The sequence below is a fragment of the Puntigrus tetrazona genome, chromosome 3, assembly GCF_018831695.1.
Source record: "Puntigrus tetrazona isolate hp1 chromosome 3, ASM1883169v1, whole genome shotgun sequence".
Lineage (NCBI taxonomy): Eukaryota > Metazoa > Chordata > Actinopteri > Cypriniformes > Cyprinidae > Puntigrus > Puntigrus tetrazona.
In genome coordinates this window covers 24,329,475-24,335,474 of record NC_056701.1, presented here as the reverse complement: position 1 = coordinate 24,335,474, position 6,000 = coordinate 24,329,475, and the positions used below count along the sequence as shown (strand labels likewise).

At 39.0% G+C, this 6,000-nt stretch overlaps 1 pseudogene; it reads right to left on the bottom strand.

Moving 5' to 3' along the window:
* Positions 1-323: 323 nt before the first annotated feature.
* The window catches only part of LOC122342041, a 46,839-nt pseudogene continuing 41,162 nt past the window's right edge, over positions 324-6,000 (bottom strand).

Here is a 6,000-nt window from a genome sequence, read left to right as displayed (position 1 = left end):
ACTAAACTCAAACTACAGCTAGTTATGGAACGGAAAGTAGAGTTCACACTTTAAAGATCACCACAGTTAATATCAAAGGCCAAAACTGTCGGCATAGCAAATAAACATTATGATCTCATTATGATGTCATGCCATTTTGAACCAATCACGATTCTTCTGAACAGCAACAGTGAGGTATTGTCAAAAGATACTGAGAAGAAAGTAACGTAAAGGATGCTATGTGTCATTTTGGCAAGTATCAGATCTTATTTTTATTTTTTACTTTTTATGATTCTATCATAATCACGCAACCGCTACCTTTTGAAATCAAGTACAGTACCGTGGGGCCCAAAATGCTTTTATTTTGCTTTTTTATGATAGTGATAATATTTTGAGTCGGAAATTTGTATTTTATTGACTTGATTCTTGGAAATTTCTACTCAGAAGGCGGGGCAATGGTTTTTGAGACCATTTTTAGTTACATTTGAAGAATGATAAATATTTTGTCCTTGGAATGCATCTTTGTTTTACATTGTTAAAACACTACAACGTTCTGTTTTAAATCCATATTATCAGTAGCTATGCTTCCATCCAAAACCGCAAATTTAACTTATGCGCAAAACGAGAATATCGCATCGAGCATGTGTTAGGATGAACGCAACTTCCATCCAATGAGCCCAAGAAAACAAAGTCATTTTATATGACAGTTATACAGAAATACTTGGACAGACATTTCAGAATGACGACACCAACAAAAGTTATTCGACTTTTTCAATGAGCATGGTGGAAATTATTCCGTTAATGTGTTTCCTTCATAGCTTATGTGCATCTTTTCTTATTGGATATAAAGTTTATCCTGCTTTTTTTAATGTGCATCTTATTGTTTCCATCCAGCGTTTGTTTTTTTATGCAATATTCCAAAATGCGCATAAAAATTGTTGGACGGAAACACAGCTAGTGTGCCCCCCAGAGTTTTGGACCCCACTGATTGTACTTTGACATGTCGACCGCCAGCAAACTTCTTCACTTAGATAAACTGACTCAGTAGCTTGTTTCTTTTTTTTATCTTTTGTGGAAAAAGACAGAAATCATAGAGACACCAGAAAGGTTCACACATAAACGACTTTACATATACGTATACTTAATAGTAGGTGCAAATTCTGCAAAATTGAAGATATGAAAAAATAAAATCTTGATGGGAAAAAAACAAAAACAAAAAAACGCTAAACAACGGAAGGCAAAACTGCACAACTGGTTGTCCTTCACCACAGTTCTGATCAATCGTCAATCAATCTGCTCCGAAGCTGCTCGGGACATTATTTTTCTTTTCTTCTCTGCTGATCTCTATGTTTCTCTAGCACTTGCCCCTCTTGTCACGCTGCTGGAATTTCCTGAGCCGACGGGCCCACAGGTCCTTCCACGGGATGAGCAGGCTGCCCTTGTCCGCCACCACCCCGTTCTGACCGCGGGAGTCCTCAACGTCGGAGCCCATCAGCAGATACTTCCGGCCCGCTTTGATTTTGGGGCATTTGCAGGCCACGTCTTTAGCGCGCACCCACAGGAGCTGGTCTCCTCTGCGGATGCGATGTCCGCCCTGCTTATAGACCGAGATGATATTGATGGTGAATTTCCACCATTCACCCGCCTTATCTCCTTTTAGCACGTGAACCTGGACAGCTGCGGAGAAAACAGATTAAAAAACGTTAGAGCAGGAAAGATGGATAGATAGATGATAGTGTGTGTGAATGTGTTTTATATATATATATATATATATATATATATATATATATATATATATATATATATATATATATATATATTAGTGATTTAAAATGATTAATCACATCCAAAATTATAGTTTTTGTTTATATTATATATTCACGAGTACTGTGTATATTTATTATCAGTATATAAATAGACACATACAGTATATATTTAGAAAATATTTTCATTTATACATTTATTTTTATTTGTATTTAAATATATACATGCATGTGACTGTATGTATGTATATATGAATATTATAATGAATATTATTGTTATTGTTGTTTTTCTAAATTGACTATTAACTATTATTGAATTATTAAATGACTTCTCTTTTTCCATTAAAATAACCACAGTGTAAGTTTCCATAGAAACTCCTTCCTTCCATCTCCTGATAAAACGGAAAATCAGAGACCAACCCATTCCGTTCTCTTCATTATCTTTTGTGTGAAACTTTTGTAACTTTAAGACGTTTATCTGAGCACCACCCATAGAAAAGAAAAAAAGCACAACTGAAATCTCTTTAGTAACCTGTTTCTCCTAGTCAGCAATGCAAGCGATTTATCTCTTTTAAAACTATTTTATACGCATTTTTATTTAACTGAGGTCAAAAAAGTAATTTCACTTTATATTAATTTTATTAATTTCATCTCATTCTTCATTTTTATGTAAACGTTGTTTTAATTAACCTTAACATGAAAGAAAGTCTTAAATTTATGTAAACGTATAATTGAGATCATATACTAAAACATTCAAAATCCTATTGGATATCATATAAGCATAACAATTCTAATCCTAAAACTTTGAAAGGTTTACATAAAAAAAAAAATCTGATTTTTCTCAGTCTTTTTGACACAGTTCAGTAACAACGATGCAAATGTTAAAGGTCTGAAATCAGATGTTAAGGTCCATGTGGTAACCGCTAACAAACGCAGAGATCCCTGCGGGTCACACCATTTTAACTATCATCAGACTCGCAGATTTCGAGCTAATCTGTACTTGACGTGAAGTGGTTTCACACGGGGAGGACGCCCAGAGGGAGAAAAAAAACTGCTCTATTACACATTTAGCGCAGAGCCGGTGCGTAACGGCGAGGCATGGCTGTGCCGCCCTGAAACCCTCGCTCACACACACACACACACACAAACACACGTCCTGCGGCCAGTAACCCATGAACCAGTGGCACGTCATGTTTAAGAAATATGCCATTACAGCATTGTGTGAAAATGACACAGGAAGTGCTCTTTCTTTCCTAGAGCTCTTTCTTTCGCTCTTGAATGTGAACACTCTCTTTAGAGAGGGAGGCAAGGATCGCCCCGATCGCTGAAAGGAATGTCCCAATTGAGCAGCAGGGGGGGAGGCTGTGAGCAAATTGCACCCAATTTGAGAGAACGCACTCCCACAGGCCCGCCATTCATCGCCTGTGTTTCTCTGGGCCGGAGCCCGCTTCGCCATCCAAATAACAAGAGATAAAAAGAAAAGAAGGGTGTGCGGAGGGTAGCGCGGCCCAGTGAGGAGGGGGGCCGCTGTTTATCATCCCAGCCACAGAGAAGGTGGCAGAAGAATGGCGGATGTGTTTGGAGCTCATGAGCTATCTGAGCCCGGCCGGCGTGAGAATCCTGCTCCGGGTCTCGCTCTTGACCTGCTCTCGCTCCTCCACGGCGGGAGACGGCAGCGAGCCGAAAACGGACTCAAAATGTGCCGTTGGGCTCCTTGAAGCAGTTGAAAACAACCGCTTTGACTTGTTAGCCGTGTTTGCGGATTGGTGCTCATGTGTGTTAAGTGCCGCCGCATAGCTCGTCCGGGATAGAAATAAGTTTTGTTCATGATTCAGAAAGCAAACCACCCAGAACACCTGAGCAACCGTTTTACAACCACCTAGCCACAATCTGGCAACCACTCAGAAAACGTTAACCTGGATTAACTATTTTAAAATAACATAATTTACTCAACCATTCTTCTTCCCTGATTTACGTCGTCCGCCATTTTGGGGAGTACTTTAGAACGTATTTGACGTAATAAGCGTTGTTTATGCTTAGACATATTTGCTTCATGTTCACCATCCTAGATAATCACACTCAACTTCATGTGATGAATTAGGTCAAAAGTAATCTAAAAGTAATCCAAAACGAGTCAGATTAGCTAATATGGCTATTCCAGGCTACTGTATTTTGCTAACTACAGTTTTCATCCTGTACTGTAATTTGTAATCAGCAGCAGACTGCAATTTCTAAGTAATCTACCCAGCACTGCTTGTCAAACACCCAGAGCACTGCAATGCCCCGGCAACCACAAAGAATATGTTAGCAACCACATAGCAGAATACTGGCAACTGCTGTACGGTAGCAACTACATAGCAACAACTGCACACAATACATTAGGAACCACAATGCATCGTGTATATTGCATACGTTGTATAACCTTTGAACGAACACAAGGAAAACCAACCTGCACGCTTAGAGCTGAAAATATATTAAAAGTGATGTCACCACTGTTTGTTTTGCACGTATGAAGTGTGGTATATTGAGAATGTGTTACTGTAATATTTCAAATCTTTCCCCTCTCTCTGTGTGATGCTTTAATGCTGTGATCTCTGGCATCGCTTTCATTAAACCCTGCCAAACGGGCACAATTCCTGTCTGAATGCAGCCCTGAGCCACAGATACACGCCGTGCGGGTGGCAAACACTTTCCAGACTTCGTCCAGGTATTGAGAAAGACTCCCGGCGAGTTTTTTTTTTCCTCTGAAAATGTTTTGTTCGTACATGCTAGCGGGTTAACTTCGTCTCTGCCCACGTTACAGCTGTAGAGAGGAAACTGGACAGAGAAAGGCGACTTCTTTAACAGACAGTTTCTCCTAGTACGCAATGACTTTAAATGGAGAATCTGCTGATTTTTAAAAAAAAAAAAAAAGACCCTGGTAAACTCAAGGTGAGGGTCTCTTTTGGAGCCTCAGACAGAGAGGTTTACAAAGATACCGGATGAGAAGTAATCACGCAAAATGAAAACGACAGATCCACGTCAGATTCAGCAGCAGCAGCTCTTAAAGTAATAGCAGCCAAATAGCATCGTAACCCTGCTGCTGTGATGTCTGTTAATCAAAGGAAAAAACTCAAAATCTATCACTTTTGTAGCTTTAAGGACTAATATGTTTTACGTAGAATTCAGTGATGGGAATAACGGCGTTATATTTTTTTCAAGTAAACGTGTAATCAAACAAATTACTGTTCCCCCGTTACAATGGCGTTACCGTTACTGACAACAGCATGCGGCGTTATCGTACTTTACCACAGGCTCAGTTCGTCTTAATGGACGCGCAGTGTCACGTACCTATATTTGACGTACCATCAACTCTAGCGCGAAGCTCTACTTTGACACAGACAAAGAGAGACAGAGTGAGAGGGTCTCAACTGACGCGTGCGTAAACGATATTCTTTGTTGTATTTTCCTTTGGAGTTCCTTTGGAATTCTCCAGCTTTTAAGAACTTTCTCTGGTAATGGGCGGAACTAATGCACTAACCAGAGCCGTTTAGAAACAGAGCTGCGACTCTCCCACAGGCTTCCATAGGAACCGAGGAATGCGTGTCTTGGAGCGGCCAATAGATCCAAACGACCAATAGTTCCAGCACCGAGGACCATTCACGCATGCTCGCCAGGATGTTGAAGAAATTACAGCACTTTTTGGCATTTTAATGAATTAGTTTGCCTCCCGGAAATCTGGCCACTAGTTGTATTCAATGTGACGTGTGTTACAGTTAATGAGAAGAGAAACACCTCGATATACCTCGTCATATTTGTACGTTTTTTGAGTTTCATTGAAGACTGCCGTTTAAAGGAATAAAAGAAAGAGTTTCCCTGAATGCAGTCGGTGCCCTTGTGTTTATTGAATGTTAATTACAATTTTTATTGGGTTAAATGACATATTTGTTCAGCTATTTTAACATTCACTTGATACATAAATGTCATAAAATAAAACTGAGATGCGAGTAAAATGATACTTTTTAAACTCAGCAGCTAAACATTAAGCGTTTGATAAGGTTTTCAGGCAAAACATAAATAAATAAATAAGCTATTATGACCGCTTTATGTAAGTTATATTTATTTAACAGCCATGTAGTGTTTAAACCATGGCATACCAAACATCTCTAATTTGCACTAAAGAAAAATTTTCTTCTATTTTAACCCTAAACACTAAGCTAATTTAATGAGTTAATTAGTTACTTTTATAATGTTGTAAATCAGTTACTAACTCAGTTAA